The 20329-nt window shown below is 51.6% G+C and overlaps 1 protein-coding gene across 1 annotated transcript in view; it reads right to left on the bottom strand.

The window, feature by feature from the left end:
• The window catches only part of CNNM2 (cyclin and CBS domain divalent metal cation transport mediator 2), a 2211754-nt gene that overhangs the window by 7756 nt on the left and 2183669 nt on the right, over positions 1 to 20329 (bottom strand). The window lies entirely within an intron of this gene.

Below are 20329 nucleotides of genomic sequence, written 5' to 3'. Positions count from 1 at the left end.
GACCTTGCTCTTTACCTCTTCCTTCCCTCCCCCTACCCCCTACTAACCGCACAGTAGCTTGAATGGTGTGGAGGGCACTTATGCATCCTCAGGGCCTTGACCTCCCACATCTTATCATCCCAGCTGCTGTCTATCCTCTGCACTTGCCTTGGCTCACCCGCCACCACTGGAGGTTGCACTTACCTTTCTTCATAGCTCTCCATGAGCACCACAGCACCTATCTCATACCCCTCTCCCCTTGCACGTTCTGAACACTGACAATGCATCGTAGGTTTGTCTTCCCCCTCCCCACTGTCTCTTCTTTTTGTTGTACTTAATTATTTAACATTGTTACAATTAAATTGTCTATCGTCCTTTGTTCCCTACCTGTTGCCCTGTGGCCGCTCTGAAACAGTATGTGCTTCCTATGTAAGTACCTAACAAGTGAACAATGAAAATATAAACAAAGGTTTAATTGTAGGTAGACTTAATACCACTTTACAGTTGTGACATGACCCAGCAGAGGAACCTTCTGAACCAATTTGCTTTGCTCTTTGCTCTCTTAACAATAAATCAAGTGGGTGAAAGGAATACTTGGATTAGAAGTCTTTAGTACAACAATTGCAGCATAGTATCCCAATTATCCCATTACCTTTTCAACAGTTGCTTTTACATATACAACTGGCCGCTATAAATTACTTTCACGTGACACAGATTTAGGTAACAGAAAATATGTTTTTGTTCAATCGGATGGCATATATATAAACCTCCACAAACCTGACAAAAGAGTGCCAAGTAAGGAACAAGTTACTTACCTGTAACTATTGTTCTCCAGCATGGGTCTGGCATGGATTCACATGCTCATGAATATTCCCCGTCGTCATGCTGGGAATCCTCGGTAAAAGAAGAAAACAGTTTCACTTTCACTTACAAACTGTATTTCTCCTTTAAACCAATCACTGTCCTCTGGGTGATGCTGCCCCCATCCAATGACAGCCCTCTCCCTAAGCCCCTCCTCTGGCAGCCATCTTCAGATTTGGTAAGCATGTAAAGCGGCAGTATGACTAAGAAGATCCGAAGAGGGGTCGGAGGGAGGGTTTCCATGTGAATCCATGCCAGACCCTTGCTGGAGAACAATAGTTACAGGTAAGTAACTTGTTCCTTCTCCAGCACGGGGTCTGGCATGGATTTGCATGCTCATGAATAATGGATACATAGCAGTACAACATTACACAACCACGGGAGGCTAAACAGAAGTAATTAACTCTTACCTATGGAACAGACTCACCTGAAGCAAACAGGTTGCGTAGCACTGCTTGGCCGACTCTGGACCCCTCCCTGGAATCCCTGTCGATGCAGTAGAACTTCGTGAAGTTGTGCATGGACCTCCACGTAGCAGTCCGGCAGCTGTCCAACAGGGGCACACCACACAGGAACGCTGTCTTTGCAGAGATCGCTCTGGTGGAGTGGTCTCCCGGACGGACGGGCAGCGGTCGGTTCGCCAACCGATAAAAATGTATGATGGAGCCCGAGAGCCACCTTGAGATGGAAGACTTGAACAAGGCCTTCCCATGGTTCACAGGAACAAAGTTAATGAACAGTTGGGAAGTCTACGTAGATCTTTAAGGCACTAGCAATGTCCAGCGAGTGCAAGCCTATTTCAGCCGGTGAAGAAGGTTTCGGGAAAAAAAACAGGTGACACCAAAGGCTTGTTGAGATGGAATTTCCGACTGAACCTTCGACATGAAAGAGGGGTGCGTCCGCAGCAACACCCTCGATTCGTTGAAAGTCAGGTATGGTTGCTTGCAGGATATGGCCTAGATCTCACCCACCCTCCTGGCAGAGGTGATGGCCACAAGCAAAGCCATTTTCCACAAGAGGAACATGCCGGGGCAGGAGCTTTCCCCGGCGGAAAAGATCGAAAAAGTCCTGTGAGGAACTCCTTGATGTGTCGGTGGGACCACAGTGAAGATCTTCCCAGAGACCTGGTGTAGCGGGAGATAGCCGCCAGATGCACCTTGATAGAAGCGTGTGCCAGGCCAGCCTTGGCCAAGGAGAGCAAGTATGGAACAATTTGCAGGGCCGTGACCCTCAACAGGGTAATCTTCTGCGACCGGCACTAGGTAGCAAAACACTTCCACTTGTGACCGTAGCACTTCAAAGTCGATGACACCCTGGCCTTGGCGAGGATCTCTCTGCAGTCCACAGGCAACTCGTATCCACCAAAATCTAGGACTGCAGGAGCCAAGCCTTCAGGTACAGCGATCCTAGATAGTGATCCAGGATTGCGCCTCTTTCTCTTGTGAGAAGATCTGGAACCACCGGCAGCTTGACCGGAGGCGACGCTGGCAGGCTGAGAAGGTCTGGGTACCAAATGTGCCTCATCAGGTCGATGAGTATCATCCTGCATTGGCACTGTCTGAGTGTGTTGATGGCTCATAACAGGAGAAGCAATGGAGGAAACCCGTACAGGAACAGGCCTTACCACAAGAAGGAGAACGCGTCCCCCCATGCTCCTTGGTTGGTGGAATCTGCTGGCAAACTTCTGGCATTTGGAGTTTGCCACAGTCGCAAACAGATCGATCTGGGGCCTGCCACACTTGCCAAAGATGTTGTCCACTTGGTCCTGCCAAAGTTCCCACTCGTGGTAGGAGCACAACTCCTTGTGTTCTCGACTCCCGCCAGGTGAAGAGGAATGAGGAACATCTCTTGTCCGACGGCCCAGAGCCATAAGTCCTGTGCTTCCTTGGAGAGCACTGGGAATCGAGTGCCCCCCTTTTTCCTGATGTAGAACATTGTGGTGGTGTTGTCCGTGAAGATCCTCACCACCTTGCCCTTCAGAGAAGGAACGAACGACTTGAGGGCCCAGAACACTGCCCTCAGTGATATGAAGATTCTTCTCCTCTGTCAGGCAAAGGCCTCTGGCATGCAGACATCCAGTGTGGGCTCCCCAGCCTTCCAGGCGGATGCCCCACCACACTATTGCCCAACGGAACTCCTCGTCGAGTGGGATCATTTCTGTGATGCTTGCGGGCACCTTTAGAACTCTTGAAGAGATTCCATCTATAACCTGCAGAGCCGAGCAATGACTTGATGCTTCGCACTGTGGTGGCCTTCATCAACAACAGCCGCTACACCTTAGCTTGAATGGCCACTAACCTCTCCTCCGAAGGTGACACCGCCAGGCAGTACACCGTATTGAGTCTGGCTCCTAGGAACAACACGTTCTGCAATGGTGTCTAAAAGGACTATGGATAGTTGATGGAGAATCCCAGATCGCTTATGTTAGGGAGAATTCTCTGTTTAGGCTGAATTTCCTAACCTAGTGAGTCCCCCAGCATCTTTGCTAGATTTCTGGAGTTTGTTTTTTTCTCCTGCCAAGAGTGAGACTCTTTTCCTCACACTCTTGGACATGATTTGAGGGGTTCCTTTGACTGTTAATGTGTTTCATGGGCTATGGGGTCTTTTACTCCATAGGGTCTCATGTGTTTTTACTATGTGTGTTACATGGCACCCTCAGTGCCGTGACACAGGGGTGTCATAGTGACACCCCACCATAGACTCCATACCCTGGGACTGACTCCTGTCTCCCAGGGCATGTAAAGTCACCATTGGCTTTAAAAGTCCCAAATTACGAACAGAAACCAGTACAAACCATCATATTGTGGACATACTGGTCGGGGCAATTCGATTGCCCCGGGGTCTGTTATTCGAGGGGGCACGTCTCCGTCCCCCCTGATCGAGTTTTGGCTGGTGGCAGTGGATACTACTTTTTATATTCGACCGCGAATATATCTCTATGGGATTTTCCCATTGTTCGAGGCTACCAACTTTCATTATTTAATTCCTACAGCCTCGAACATACCGCCGGGTTATTTATTTAATATTAATTCACCAGTTGGTATTTTTTGCCAGAACTTGATTCTAAAATGGCGTTTGTGTTCTCTTCTGTGACTCCAACCCAAGTCGAGCCCTTTGTTCCACTTTTTGGCAGACTTCTCCACAGAAGCCTCCAAAAGTGGTGCCACTCTGTCTGGGTACCACAGAAGGTGTGGGAGGGGGTTTAGGCACCCTGGACTGAGTTGCCTTGGCAACCCAAGTCGCACTCTTGTGTGATTGGCGCAAGTGGTGAGCCAGCCGGCTCACCACTTAGCATGTTTGATTGATAGCTAGGCTGAATGAATGGGGGTTTCTTGCATAAAAGCAGGGCTTTTGGGACTGGAACTTCAGAAGTCGCCACAGGACCTGAGAATACGAAGAGGGAGAAGCTGAGCCGACCTGCAACAACGACACCATTGCTGGAGCCCTGCTAAACCGTCTCACCACTTCCCGACGACCGAGGAGATCTTCTTGCCGGAGAATCTCTTCCCCTTGAGCTGGTGGGGACAACCAGTTCGCTTTCCTTTTTGCTTACCAGGACGTCTAGTGGTCGAATTGCCCGTGCCAAGCACCCCGGCAACCGGATAGCCACTTACCACTGAACCGCGAAAGAAAGGACCGCTCCTTTGAATCGAGAAACTCCGCGGCTGGTTTCTTCCCTGGCAGCACAACGACCTCCTGCTTTCCTCCCCGATGAGATCTTCTCTTCTGCCGGACGAAGCACCGACTCGCAACCGCTGCCAAGAACAACTTCCCCCGCTGGAGTGTTCTCACCATTTCCAGGTACTGTGTCCGCCTGACCTCCCTTTCTATAGATTGCTACAAGGTGACAGTGAATCCTTAACCTTCTAGAGTGGGCTGGCCTCTTGACCATCTAACTGGTCCCTTTCTTTTGGTCCAACTCCTTTCTGAACCTTTGAGACTCTTGTGCACTTTTCAACCATGTGACCTTGGACACATTTCGTTCTGATCCTCTTAAAGTGGATCCGGCTTTCTGAACTCTAACTTCACAGTTTGATTCTGCCTTCCTCTCTTGCTGTGTTCTTTTGAAAGCGTTGGGATCTGTTTCAATTTATGCTCTGCCTTTCTCTCCCTTTTTAACCGAATTATTAGAGTGCCATCTGCATTAAGCGCTCACCGCTGTCTGAAAATAAGTGGTGCTTTACTTAAGACTTGTCTAATATTCCTTTAAGGGAGTGTATATACTTTAGTGACTGTGGTTTTGAACTTGCTTGATATTAGTGCCAGTGTGTTTTCATAGATGTGTTTTTAAATAAAGAACTATATATCTTTTACACTAAAGCTCTGGTCAGTGTTTGCTTGTTCTACTGTGTTTACCTGCCCTATTGTGTATGCTCTGTATACTGCCTAACTCTTCTTGAGAGAAGTCTGACTGCTCAGCCACAGCTACCAGGTAAATCTGGGTTGTGCAGACTGCTACCAATTGGGTTTACTGCTAACTCCTGTAGTCCTAAACTTTTTGCAGTGGTCCCTAAGGGAACTGCACAGGTTTCTGCCTAACAGCTTATCAGCTGGACAGTCCTTGCGTCCGACAGCCAACTCACGCGTTTGGGCCGGGATGACCCAGTTGTCGAGGAACAGGTATATATGTATACCCCGTAGATGTAGATGGGCCGCCACCGGTGCCAGGCACTTTGTGAACACACAGAGGGGAGACTTTAATCCGAAAGGTAGGGCCTTGAACTGGTAGTGCTGGCCCTGCACTACAAAACGCAGAACTTTCGATGTGCCCTGTGACCGGGGACGTGGAAATAGGCATCCTCCAGGTCCAGCGACGTCAGGAAGTCTCCTTCCTCCAGTTGGGCGAGCAAATGCTGAAACGTGACCATCCTGAACCTTTGTAACTATTTATTGAGATGTCGCAGATCTAGGATGGTTCTCCAGCCCCCAGACTTCTTTCTGACCAGAAAGCATCTGGAAAAGACTCCGGAGCCCTGGAGCCATTGGGTACTAGCTCTATCGCCCCTTTCCGCAGAATTGCCCATACCTCTTCCAGGAGCTGAGGAATGTGCTGCTCCGGACTGGTAACCGGAGGGATCCGCGTTGAAACTCCAGGGTGTGTCCTTGGGCGAGAGTCCAGCACCCATCTGTCAGTGATCTTCCACTCGCTGATGAACTTCCCCATTGGGGTGCACGCATGGGGGCCCAACGTCCCGGCCGGTTCAGGCCTGTTTCGGAGTCGGCATCCTGCCCTGCAGGTGACGCTGTCCTCCACTACCGTCGGCCTGGGAACAGCCTCTGTAGGCTTCCTGTGTTGTGGATATGGAAGGCTGATGGTACGAAGAGGAGAAACCTTTGGATGACCTGCTCGACTTTCCCCTGAAGGAGCAAAAAGAAGAGATCTGCTGCTGGAGAGTGCCCAAGGAATGGGTCGTCTCCGTATCGCCTTGATGGCCTATAGGGACTCGTCGACGACCTTACCAAACAAGTTCTCCACGTCGAAGGGCATGTCCAACACCTTCGCCTGGACTTCCTGCCAGAAATGAGTGGCCTTCATGCAGCCTGGTCGACGAAGGCAGACACCGGTCCCCCATCTGCCGAAACCCTGTGTCGGCGACGTCCAACGCCACTGCAATGGCGTGATCAGATGCAACTTCCCCCCTCCTGGAAAAGACTAATTGCCTCCATCCTCTTATCGTCAGGGAGGAACTCCAGAATAGGGCCCAGCTTTTACCACAGCAGGCTAGGATCGCCAGTAGGTTGACCGCCTTGATCGTGGACGCTAAAGTGTAAATCCCCTTCCTTCCCATGTCGACCAGCTTCTTCCCCTCACTGTCCGGAGGGACCAAAGACGACAAGGACGAGTTAGCCAACTATTTCCTTGCGGCCACCAGCGAATCCGGTGATGGTTGCAACCTCAGGCACTTGGGTGCAGAGCCCGGGACCCATTACTTCTTCTCCAGCCTATCCCGTTTGGCTGGAGCCATGCAAGGGTTCTTCATGAGGGCAAGGCCCTCATACCACAAGTTGTCCAGAAGAAGGGGTACTGCCATGATTGTCTTTCTCCTGGACTTGCGACTCTGGTACAAGAAACCCTCCTTTCTGGGTTTTTTTCGGGCACAAACTGAAAAAGCTCAAAGGGTCTGGCGATCATGTCCGGTGGGGATGCCCCAGATGGAGCATCCAAATACGGAGAACCGCTGCGACAATAGCGTCCATGGTAGTGGCCATGTCCGTCCTTGTATCAGGGTCTGCCCAGGGGAGAATGGGGGTCTGACACGCATGTGGAGGCTGAAATGTGGGCGCTGGATGGCGCTTCCTCTTCTTAGTTGAGACTGAACGGGGGACTAGGGGTCCACAGGAACCAGGCCCGGTGGAATCCTCTTCTGGATCTCTGACACCAAGGTCTGAAGAGTCGACAGAATGTCCAGAGACACATCCCGTGGCCGAGCAGGCGGGTTCGGAAAACTAGGTCCTGTGCCATCGTCTCCGTCATCGCTGTCGCCTTTTTCGTCCTCCTCTTCCACGTCCTCGTGGACCGTGTGCAAGGACTCCTGGTCCTCGTCGTCTGTGGGGCTTGAACCAGGGGCTGAGCCAGTTTACCCCCATCTGATGTGCGAGCGGACTTTGCCAAAGTCACTGCGGCAGTGTCACGCCTAGGGAGCAAGGATAAGGAACAAGTTACTTACCTGTAATTGTTGTTCTCCAGCATGGGTCTGGCATGGATTCACATGCACATGAATATTCCCCGTTGTCAGGCTGGGAATCCTTGGTAGAGAAAAAATCAGTATCAGTTTTGTTTCTGATCTGTCTTTCTTAGTAGTAACCAATCACTGATCTCTGGGTCATACTGCCCCCAGCCAATGACTGCTCTCTCACTAAGCCCCTCCCCTGGCAGCCATCCTCAGATTTGGTAGCACCTAAAAGTGGTAGTATGACCAAGTGAAGAGCCGCAGCGGGGAAGGAGGGAGGGTTCGCATGTGAATCCATGCCAGACCCATGCTGGAGACAAACAGTTACAGGTAAGTAACTTGTTCCTTCTCCAGCATGGGGTCTGGCATGGATTCACATGCTCATGAATATAAGAATACATAGCAGTATACACATGCACAACCACGGGAGGTGGCAACAGGCTCAACATTAAGCAATACAACAACTCAACATTAAGCATCTCTTATCTCCTCACCAGGCTCACCTTAGGCGAACAGGTTGCGCAGCACTGCTTGGCCGACCCTGGACTCCTCCCTGGAGTCCCGATCAACGCAGTAGAATCTTGTGAAGGTGTGCGTCGACCTCCACGTAGCAGCCCTGCAGATGTCCAGCAGGGGCACACAAGACAGGAACGCCGTGGTAACAGCGATCGCTCTGGTCGAATGGGCTCTCGGACGGCCGGGCAGCGGTCTGTTTGCCAACCGGTGACAGTGCAGCCGGAGAGCCATCTGGAAATGGAAGCCTTCGAGAGAGCCTTCCCTTGATTCACAGGTCCAAAGTTCACAAAGTTCACAAACAGCTGTTATGTCTTCCGAAAACTCTTCGTGCGGTCGACGTATAACTTCAGCGCTCTAGCTACGTCCAGCGAGTGCAGAGTCCTCTCGACCTGCGACGAAGGCGGCGGGAAGAAAACTGGCAACACCAAGGGCTCGTTGAGGTGCAAGTCCGACGCCACCATGGCCATAAAGGAGGGGTGCGTCCTCAGCACCACCCTCGTGTCGTGAAAAGTCAAGTATGGAGGCTTGCAAGATAGGGCCTGGATCTCTCCCACTCGTCGTGCGGAGGTGATGGCCAAGAGAAATGCTGTCTTCCACGACAGGAACTTCAACGGCGCCGAATGCATAGGCTCGAATGGGGCCCCCATGAGCCTGGTCAGCACCACGTTGAGCTCCCACGCCGGGGCAGGGGCCTTCTCCGGCGGGAACGATCGGAATAGTCCCTTCATAAATTCCTTCACCAGGCAATGAGACCACAAGGACGCCCGTCCTGTAGTTCTGGTGTATCGGGAGATGGCAGCCAGATGTATCTTGATGGAGGCGTGAGCCAGTCCAGCTTTGGCCAGCGACAGTAGGTACGGCAATACTTGAGGGGCTGTAATCCGCAGAGGGTTAATCTTCTATGCACGGCACCAGACAGAGAACCTCTTCCACTTATGTCCACAGCACTTGAGAGTTGAGGACGCCCTGGCTTTTGCAAGAACCTCTCTGCAGTCAGCCGGGATATCGTATCCTCCAAACTCTAGTGCTGCAGGAGCCAAGCCTGCAAGTTCAGCGACTCCGGGTCGTGATGAAGAATGGCGCCTCCTTCTCTGGAGAGAAGATCCGCGTCCGTCGCCAGCTTGATAGGTGGGGACGTTGACAAGTCCAGAAGGTCCGGGAACCAGATCTGTCTCGGCCACGCCGGTGCAACGAGGATCATCCTGCACCTGGACCTCTTGAGCTGGTTGATGAGACAGAGCAGCAACAGCAATGGAGGGAACGCGTACAGGAACAGGCCGTCCCAAGGGAACAAGAAAGCATCGCCCATGCTCCTCGGCTGTGTGAACCTGCTGGCGAACCTCTGGCACTTGGAGTTCGTCGCCGTCGCAAACAGGTCGATCTGGGGTTTGCCCCATCATTGAAAGAGCCGATCCACCTGGTCCTGGCATAGTTCCCACTCGTGGCACGAGCGCAGCTCCCTGCTGAGTGAGTCAGCGATGGTGTTTTTTATTCCTGCCAGGTGGAAGGGAACCAGAAACATCCCCTGGGCGACGGCCCAGTGCCACAGATCCTGGGCCTCCTTGGATAGGGCTGAGGATCTGGTGCCTCCCTGCTTCCGGATGTAGAACATCGTGGTGGTGTTGTCGGTGAAGATCCTCACCACTTTGTCCTTGAGGGACGGAAGGAACGATTTGAGCACCCAGAACACGGCTCGTAGCTCCAGGATGTTGATGTGGAGAGACCTCTCCTCCGGGAGCCAGAGGCCTCTTGCGTGAAGAACTCCGGTGTGGGCCTCCCATCCCTCCAGGGAGGCGTCCATCGTCAGCGTCTCCTGATACGCCAGGGTCTGAAAGTCCGTGCTTGCCGTGAGGTGCGCATGGGTACCCCACCATAGAATCGCCCGACGGAACTCCTCGTCGAGCGGGATCCTGTCTTCGAAGCTGCCAGCCCCTTGAATCCAGCGGGCGTCGAGGAACTCTTGTAGCGGACGCATCCGAAGTCTGCAAAGGGGCACAAGGTAGATGCATGAGGACATCATCCCGAGGAGGGACTTGATGGACCTCACCCTGGCCACATCCGTGGCTAACAGGCGCTGCACCTTGCCCAAAATGGCCCTCGTCCTTTCTTCCGACGGTGATGCCAATCGCTCCACTGTATCGAGCTTCGCTCCCAGAAACAGTGCCACCTGCGACGGAACCAGGTGGGATTTGGGGTAGTTGATGGTGAATCCCAGTTCCGTGAGCAGGCGGACGGTCCTCGCTGTGTGTTCGACGGCGAGTTCTCTTGACCTTGCACGGATTAGCCAGTCGTCCAGGTAGGGGTAGACGTGGATCTCCTGCAGGCGCAGCCAACGCCGCCACTGGTGCGAGGCACTTGGTGAACACCCTGGGTGCTGACTTTAATCCGAACGGCAGGGCTCTGAATTGGTAGTGACACCCCTGGACTACGAATCTGAGAAACTTTGTGTCCTTTTAAAATGGGGATGTGGAAGTAAGCATCCTCCAGGTCCAACGACGATAGGAAGTCGCCCTCCTCCAGCTGTCCCAGCATGTGCTGGAGGGTGACCATCCTGAATTTCTGTGCCTTGATGTACTTGTTTAACCGACGCAGGTCCAGGATGGGGTGCCAACCGCCTGTCTTCTTTCTGACGAGAAAGTACCTTGAGTATACTCCGGAGCCCTGGAGCCTCTTGGAGACGAGCTCGATGGCACCTTTCTTGATCATCGCCCTTACCTCCAACAGCAGTTGAGGGACGTGATTATCCTTCCTGGCCACGGGAGGAATGCGAGGACACTTCTTTTTAAATTCTAGCGAGTGTCCGCGGGCCCGGGTGTCCAGCACCCAACGGTCGGTGGAGATGGACTCACACACGCTGACGAACTTCGTCAGCCGGCCTCCCACTGGGGTGCTTCAGTGGGGGCCCGACGCTACTGCCGGTTCAGTCCTGCTTGGAAGAGGCCTTGCCGCCTTGGCCTCCTCGACGACGGCGGCGAGACCCTCCTTGCTTGCCACGACCTCCTTAGGCCTCCTGGGACAAGGAGTGGCCGCCTGGCGGTACGTAGAAGAGCCACAGCTGGATCCCTTGGAGGCTCCCTGTCTGCCTCCGCAGCTCCGAAAGGGCCGCTGTTGCTGAAGGACTCCTAGGGCTCGGGCTGTCTCTGTGTCGGTCTTGATGGCCTGGAGGGACTCATCCACCGTCTTCCCAAACAGGTTGTTGCCGTCGAACGGCATGTCCAACACTCTGGTCTGGACGTCCTGGCGAAAGTTCGTCGCCTTGAGCCATCCTCGTCGTCAAAGGCAAACCCTGTTGCCCAGCTGGCGAAATCCGGTATCAGCAATGTCCGTTGCCACCGTTATGGCGTGATCCGACGCCACCTCACCTTCCTGCAGAATCTGTAGGGCCTCTGCCCTCTTGTCGTCCGGTAGGAAGTCTAGCAGGGGAGCTATCTTGAACCAAAGCTCCCTGTCGTAATGGGCCACAATCGCTAAGACATTGGCCGCATTAATCGTCATCGCCGCCGACGAGATGACTTGTCGTCCCATGGAGTCCAACTTCTTGCCCTCGCTGTCCGGCGGGGAAGTGGAAGTTGAAGCCGCCGCACCCGCCGCTTTCTTCTTGGCCGCTGCCGAGACGACCGAGTCTGGCGGAGGATGGGCCCTGAGGCACAAGGGGGCGGCGTCGGAGACCCGGTACTTCTTCTCGTACCTGTCCCTTTTGGTGGGTGTCGTGGAAGGGTTCTTCAGGATAGCCAGTCCATCGTCCCAGATGTCGTCGAGCAACGGTACCGCGAGGACCGTCTTTCTCTTGGCCTCCCGTAATTGGTAAAGAAAGCCTTCCTTTTTCTGTTCCTCAGGGCAGAGCTGGAAGAGCTTGGATGCCCCGGCTGTCATGGTGTGGAAAGAGCCAATTTCGTCGTGCGCAGAGGCCCGAGGGGGGGTGATGAAGGAATGTCCGTTGTATCATCGCCACCGTCGTCGTCCGTCCCCGTCGCTGTATCCGTCGCCGTATCATCCCGAGGGTCCGGCGAGGGGGATGAGGGGTCCACAGGCCTTGTGGGCACGAAGGGCAGTGCGGGGTGGACTCTCCTCCGCTTGTTCAGAGGGCTTCCCGACGGTCCTGGTTCTGGATCCTCTGTCGGGGTCCGTGGTAACCTCGTCCTTATCTCAGTACATAAGGATTGGATCGCCAACAAAATGGCCGGCAAGCTATCCTGGGGCTCGGGCAATGGCTGCGACGGGCAGAATGGCTGCTCCACTGGGCCCTCGTCGTCGCCATTGTCGCTATCTTCGATCACATCAGCAGGATCCTTCCCCTGGGATCGAACCTTCTCGAACCTCTCGTTGAGGCCTTTCACGGTTTCCACCAGATCCTCCTCGGAGGCTGAATCAGAGTCTAATGGCCACCGCCCCCCCCCTCTTTTTCCACCAGGGTCTTCACGGGGGTCTTAACGATGGGCTGGAAAGAGGATTCCCTCTGCGGTGGCAGGGAAACTCTGGGCCCCGAGGCCGCCTCCACTGGCGTAGTCTGTGCCGGCTTTGCCAGGGCCGCTGTGACAACCTCGATAGAAGCCTTTGCCGGTTGGATCAAGGCCCTCACCACCTTAGGTGCGTCCTGGGCCTTCGCTTTGGGGGGAGGGTCATCGCCTCGCTCCCCCTCGGCTCCCTTCGAGATCGACCGGGGCCTCTCCAGAAGCTTAACAGGGTTCTCGGACTTCCTCTTCCCCGAACCAGAGCGCTTGCTCGTGGTTGATCGTGCCGGGAAAGTCGCGCCCTGCTTGGCAGCCGAAGAGCCCGACCTTTCGGCGCTCCCGGTGCCCGCGGACTCGCGGTGCTTGGCCTTCTGTTGGGCCCCTGTCGCCGGGGCGCCCTCACAGGACTTAGAAGACCGCTCAGACTTTTTCTTCGCCTTCTCACCTACTGTGCCCTTCTCCAGCCAGGCAGCGAGGCGGGAACGACGATCTTGCTTGGTCCGTTCCGACAGGTTCTTGCAGAATGCACAGTCCTTCTCCACGTGCGTCTTGTCCTCATGAAGGCAGTAGAGACATCTCGAATGCTTGTCCTCCTTGAAAACATTTTGCAATCTGCATCCCGGGCAGCTCCTGACCAGCTTGTATCCGGGAGTCGAGCTTCCCTTGTCCTGGGCCATGTCCGTTGAGGTAGGCCTCAGATCTTCTGGAATCCTCCAAGAAGCGTAACTCGACGAAAACTTCACCCTTGAGGGGCGTAGAAGAATTCCAAAACGGGTCCCCGTTATCGGAAGTAGAAACGGTGGAGCTTGAGGCTCGATTAAACCGAAAAAATGAGAAAATCTCCTGAAAAAGCACGAAAACGCAGTAAAAGCTCGAGAGCTAAGGCACGAGGACAACCAACACTTGAACGTGCGGTAGGGGAGGGGTTTAGGGAGAGGGAAGTCATTGGCTGGGGCAGTATGACCCAGATATCAGTGATTGGTTACTACTAAGAAAGACAGATCAGAAACAAAACTAATACTGATTTTTTCTTTACCGAGGATTCCCAGCCTGACGACGGGGAGTATTCATGAGCATGTGAATCCATGCCAGACCCCCTGCTGGAGAATTTCTGTGATGCGGGGAATACCTTCACAGGGTCAGCTCCCTTAGCTGTCGTTATAGCAGCTGCCACAAACTCTATCGTCAACAAAGTCTTCGCCTGTGCCGTTTGGGCCTGCTTAGGCAGTTCGGCCTTCTTCTCCTCTGTCCGCGGCCTCTCAGATTTCTCCAGCAGTTTAGCCGGGGGAGATTTCCTTTTTGAGGAGGAACTCGATTGCCAGATGGCAATGGAGGCGGAGGGTGACGTCAATCACAACCTATCCACCTTGGGACCCGCTTCCACGGTGACCCCGGTGGACTCAGACTTGCAGTTCTTGATCTTGTCTTGGGCCTCCACGGATGAGGTGCCCTCAAAGGACTTAGATAACCACTCCGCAGACAGGCCGGTCCTGGGTGAGGCATGACCCTGCTCAGGGGACGGGGCACAGGCCTTAGCATTAAGCCACGCCGCCAGTCTACTGTGCCTGTCCTTTGTTGTCTTCTTGGAGAACCCCAGGGATATCTAGCACTCCGCCTCCTTATGGTCTGGGTGCAGGCAGTAGAGGCATTGTAGGGCTTGTCTTCCGCAAACACTTTCCATAACCCACACTTGGTGCAGGGCTTGAAGAGGGACCTCCCCTCATTTTCCTCCATCATGGTGGAAGGGTGCGAAGTAGGCCAAATGGCCTTCTGGAAACGTCGAAGAACTTCGCCCCTCAAGGCTGAAATTCACAGACAATGGATCCCCTCTGTCGGCCGATTGAGAAAAGAGCACATGGCTCTTTTGGAACAAAAATAGAACCTTTTTCCGTCTAAAGTACTGAAGCGTGCAGTAAAAATCTGAAGATGGCTGCCAGGAAGAGGGCCGTCACTGGATGCGGGCAGTATAACCCAGAGGATAGTGATTGGTTTAAAAGAGAAATACAGTTTGTAAGTGAAAGTGAAACTTTTTGCTTTTACCAAGGATTCCCAGCCTGAAGACTGGGGATATTCATGAGCATGTGAATTCATGCCAGACCCCATCCTGGAGAAACATCTTAAGGAATACCATGATTTTCTTTCCAAACACTGCCTTGCTTGAACTAAAATTGAAAGGATTTAAAATGAGAAACAGTTTGAATAATCTCCACACTTACATTACCCTCTGAGGTTTGGCCCTTATGAAATGAGCTTACCTGAAAAAAATAGAATGGGACTGACCCTGCACCATTGACTCTTTTTTTAACATTTGCTTCCCCTTTTAAATTATTTTATTTAAGAGATTCTGAAAAAAAGCAGCCAAACAGTTTATAATCCCAGAGCAAACAAACAATTTTAAAAAAGTCAAAAGAAACATGTGGTCAGCGCTGCAGTCAATGAAAGATGTCTGTCATCCTTGTGCGAAATGCGAGCTAGAACAACATGGCGTCGGTGCGCAGCCATTTTGGACACTCATCTCCCATCACAGTAATAAAAACCTGCGTCTTTGCGGGTCTCGCAGAATAAACTAGCATTTCAGTAGCAAAAGCAGAGCGAGGCCACGTAGCGACAAATATTATTGCTGAGTAGATTCGCTATGGAGAATAGTTATGGTAGTGTCCACTGAAGGACGAATACGGGAAGGCAGTCGAAGCGTCCTGCAGGTGCATAATAAAGGGTTCTGGAAATAAATGCGACGAGAGGGCGCTGGGTTTTTCAACTGCTGACTGTTCTTTTCGACTCTCTGCCCCTTCCACTTGTGATCTGCTCTTCGGCCGAGGGCAGACCCAACTGAGCTAAGTGAACATGCACTGAGCTGAAGTCAATTAAAATGGGCATCATCAGACAGCCTTCAAACCACCTATACACATTCACAGCATGGTTCGAATCAGACAAGTTAAAAAAGGCAATTGATTTGGTTCATAGAATATGCACAGCGTTTTCCAAATTTCACAAACAGAGGTGCCAACTATTCCACGGACATGCAGCTATCCTGTAATTTGGTTTCTGAATGAATATGATATGATATGTTATTTATAGTGTGCTTAATACCCAGAGATTTCTAAGCACAGACCCGGGGATCGGACAGTTGGTGCTCCGTGACGTCTTGCTTCTAAGGTGAGCACGTTGCCCCTGAGCTATCCTCCCGAGATGTAGTTGTTTGAGGGAAAGGAAGGCTAGCGAAAGTCTTGCAATAATAGTAGCTGCCTGTGAATGTGTAAGTTTAGAGACTATAAAAAGCATGCTCACCCAGTTGCCCTTAAATAATAAGTGAAATGAATATGCAACTAGATAAACTTACCTATTCAGAATAATATTCATTCCTAATAGAATACTCACTTGGAATGTCAAACTTAGAATGGAAGAATTTTCAGAACTTTTTGTTGAGTTGGGGCCAGGAGTCGATACTGTAGCGTTAACCCCCCGTTCCAAGCAACGGGAGTGAACAGCCCGGCAGCCCGAGTTATAGGTCAGGGCATATAACGAGGGCACCAGGCAATTATCCCACCCCTGCCCCCACATTCCAGCCCTTAGATCATGGTCAACCTCGAGACCTATAGTCCTTAAAGACGAGGTAACAATACTTAGAGATGGACGGGGATGCAGAACATACTCATATATCAATAATCAAACCGACTCAGGAAGTTGGCAAAACTTGGTATGGTTTTATTTGCAATTATCTAAAACAGGGATTTACAACGGACATCATCGGACGTCGCAAAGCACAACCTCAACACATCACATAAAAAACATTACTTTTATAGCAAAGATTTGTCATCATTGACGTCATCCTACGTGGCAAATTACAAAAATCTACTTAGGATGTGATAGGTTTACAGGGAACATCCAAGTATACGTTCCATACTGACGGGTTGTGATTGGGTCTCTAATATCAGGTGGACAACTAAGCCCTCCTCTAGCGGAAGTCATCTTCATAGTCACAAAATACACAACAATTAATTGGTTACATGAACTATAGGGCTCTCTGCTATGTGGCCCTCTACAATTGGTTGGCACGCTTGTACCCTTCTAGAATATTCCAGTTGCTAGCAGCATATAAGCTCACATCCCAGATGCTTGGAGGGTCAGCCTGGTCATGCCTCCCCACCAAATTAGCCCAACATCTATCATTACTCTTGCGGTCTGCCATTCAATTAAGGCTTTGAACTTGGCCTTGCAGAAGCTCTCAGTGCCTGAGAATAAAAGGGAGTATGGCATAGTCTTATCTTCTGGTTTTGGTGTAGCTCGACCCAAAGTCTATTTCGATCTGACCATTTGACTGGAGACCAGGTTTTTTAGCTCTTCGTTGCATATAATACTATTAAATGATGAACTATTAAATCCTTCAGTGTTTTTTTCATCCCACCTCAAACAGAAGAACAAGTTACTTCTTACCTTGTAACGTTCTTTCGACGGGATGTTCCTCCGACGTATTCCTCATCTTAGATATCTCCTTCCAGCTCTGCTGGCCTCGGAAAAATTTTTCTCTAGAGGGCGCTGCGCGTCGACGTCCTTCGAGTCGATGTCCCTCGACAGCCGCCATATCGACGTTCGACGTCATCCTGCCTATAAAGGCCGCGCGCAGCGTCCGTTGCTCAGTTCCGTTTTGTAGCCCACAGTATTACTGTCTGGACTAGAATAATCACCCTGAAGGAGCGTAAGCTGCAACAACAAGGGAGGTAGAACTGTGGGGATGGATTGGAGGGTCGATGAGGAATACGTCGGAGGAACATCCCCTCGAAAGAACGTTACAAGGTAAGAAGTAACTTGTTCTTCGAAGGGATTGTGTCCTCCGACGTATTCCTCATCTTAGATAGGCTCCCATAGCAGTATTCTATATTCGGAGGAGGGAGTACTGACTTCACGCTGTCTTCTATTGATGAATAGAATGTAGTACAGCCCTTCCAAACCTAGTCTCTTGACTGGAGGAGGAATCCAAATTGTAAAAACGTGTAAAGGTATGGACAGACGACCATGTAGCGGCCGCACAGATGTCTTTAACCGGCACGCCTCTTTTGAGGGCCGATGAAGCTGCAATACCTCTGGTCGAATGAGCCCTAAGGTTTTGAGGGGGCTCTTTCCCTGCCAGTTTATAACATTCCAGAATGGCTAGAATGATCCATCTGGAAATGGTCTGCTTAGTTATTGGTAACCCCAGCTTGTGACCTGTGTAACCTACAAACAGCTGGTCTGCCTGTCTTATCCTGGCTAGTCTACTAATGTAAAAACTTAAAGCCCTCCTAGGGTCTAGTCTGTGTAACCTCTCTTCCTCTTTCCCCGGGTGAGGAGGAGGATAGAAAGATGGTAGGGTAATCTTCTGAGTGATATGGAATTCAGAAACCACCTTTGGGAGGAAATTAGGCTTCACTTGCAGGACAACTTTGTCTTTGTGAAAGATTGTATGAGGGGGTTTACAAGAAAGAGCTTGTAATTCGCTCACCCTTCTAGCAGATGTAAGTGCAATTAATAAAACAGTTTTAAGGGTAAGGAATCTTAACGAACAAGAATGGAGAGGTTCGAAAGGTGTACCCATCAGGAAAGTTAGTACTAAGTTTAAATCCCATAGGGGAACTTGAAATGGTCTTGGGGGATAAACATTGGTTAACCCCTTTAGAAACTGTATTACCAAGGGTAATTTGAAATAGGATGGTTCTTCCGAGTACGCTTAAAGATGGATAGCGCTGCGAGATAGCCCTTAATGGTGCCAACTTGAAGGCCTGAATTTGCCAAATATAGTAGGAAGGACAAAACCATTGGTGTACCACATGAAAATGGGTCGATATTCTGTTCTCTACACCAGCTGCAAAATCTGTTCCAACGGCAGCGGTATAAAGACTTTGTTGCTGGCCTCCTTGCCGAAAGCAACACCTCCATAACATCATCAGGGTGGTCCCAATCCTTGTACCTCAGCCGTTCAGAAGCCAAGCGTGAAGGTTGAGGGTTTTGATGTCTGGATGGAGAACCTGACCTCCCTTCTGTGAGAGTAGGTTCTCTCTGAGTGGAAGTCGAATTGGAGGGCAGATGGACAAGTCTAGAAGGTCCGGGTACCACGTTCTCCTGGCCCAATCCGGGGCAATTAGGATCATGGTTCGACGGAATCTTATCAACCTCCTGATCATTTGAGGAATGACAGGGACCGGTGGGAACGCGTACAGAAGCGGAAACTCCCAGTCCACTATGAACGCGTCTCCCAGAGCTCCTCTCGGAGGAAATTCCCTTGAGCAGAACAGGTCGCATTTCCTGTTTAGGCTGGTGGCGAACAGATCTACCTGAGGGGTTCCCCAAAGGGCGAAGATCTCTTGAAGGACTTCCTGAGCTAGCTCCCACTCGTGGGAGACTGTGTTCTGCCTGCTCAGAGCGTCCGCTGTCAAGTTCTTCTCTCCGGCTAGGTGAACTGCCGATAGAGAGATTCCTTCTTGGATTGCCCAAAACCAGAGCTGCATCGCCTCTCTGCACAGAGGTAGTGATCCTACGCCTCCTCTTTTGTTGAGGTAATGCATGGCCACCGTGTTGTCCGTCATTATCAGGACGTTCTTCCCTTGTACAGCTGGCAGGAAAGCCTTCAACGCAAGTCTGATGGCTCTCAGCTCTAACAGGTTGATGTGTAGTCTGGACTCCGATGGAGACCAACGACCTCTGATGGTCAAGTCGTTGGCGTGGGCTCCCCACCCCGTGAGTGAGGCATCCGTGACTACTGTTATCTCCGGCCAAGGTTGCCAAAACTGTTCTCCTTTCAGAATGTTCTCCTGACAGGCCCACCACTGAAGGTCTCGAGCTACTCTGTCGGGAACCTGAAGAAGATCTGTCATTCTCCCTGAGAATTGTGACCACTGAGTCCTCAGTGCCCACTGGAGGGATCTCATTCTCAGGCGAGCCTCTGGCACAAGGAAAATGCAGGATGCCATGAGGCCTAGCAACCTCAAAAAGTCGAAGGCTGGGAGACGTTGGGCATGCTGGAACTTGGTAACCATCTGTAGAATATCTTGAGCCCTCACCTCTGGTGGCGAGGCTTTTCCCAGGGAAGTATCCAGGATCGCTCCTATGAACTGGAGTCTCTGCGATGGTATCATTTGTGACTTCTTTAAATTGAGGGAGAAGCCCAGTCTGTGAAGGAAGTGGCACACGTGATTTAGCTGGATCTGAGCTTGCTCCGGAGAAACAGCCCTGATCAGCCAATCGTCCAGCTAAGGGTAGACGTGAATCCCTTCCCTCCTTAGACTTGGAGCCACTACCGACATTAACTTGGTGAAGACCCTCGGGGCGGAGGTCAGCCCAAATGGCAGCACTCGAAATTGATAGTGAGAGTTGCCAATTGCGAACCTCAGGTATTTCCTGTGTTTGAGATGGATAGGCACATGGAAATAAGCGTCCTGAAGGTCCAGAGATACCAACCAGTCCTGGAACTGAAGGGCCTGGAGGATCTGAGAAAGAGTGACCATCTTGAATTTGTCTTTTCTGAGGAATTTGTTCAATTCTCGCAAGTCCAAGATGGGTCTCAGTCCTCCGTCTTTCTTCGGAATGAGAAAGTAAGGGGAGTACCAGCCCTTGTTCCTCTCCGCTACAGGTACCGGTTCTATGGCACCTTTCTCTAGCAGGTCCAAAATTTCCTGCAAGAGGAGCGGATCTGGAGCTTTCTGAGAGCTGATCCCCGGTGGATGACTCTGAGGTATACGTAGGAAAGGCAGGCAGTAACCTTGGGCAACTGTTTCCAATGCCCAAGCATCTGACGTGATAGCCTGCCATACCGCCAGATGTTGAGTCAACCTGCCTCCTACAGGTGTCCTGTGAGGGGAGTCCTCAGAGTGGTTTTGG

This window comes from Ambystoma mexicanum, chromosome 8 (assembly GCF_040938575.1).
Source record: "Ambystoma mexicanum isolate Mex_15411 chromosome 8, UKY_AmexF1_1, whole genome shotgun sequence".
Lineage (NCBI taxonomy): Eukaryota > Metazoa > Chordata > Amphibia > Caudata > Ambystomatidae > Ambystoma > Ambystoma mexicanum.
The sequence above is the reverse complement of the archived record's forward strand: the minus strand, read 5'-3'. Positions and strand labels throughout refer to the sequence as shown.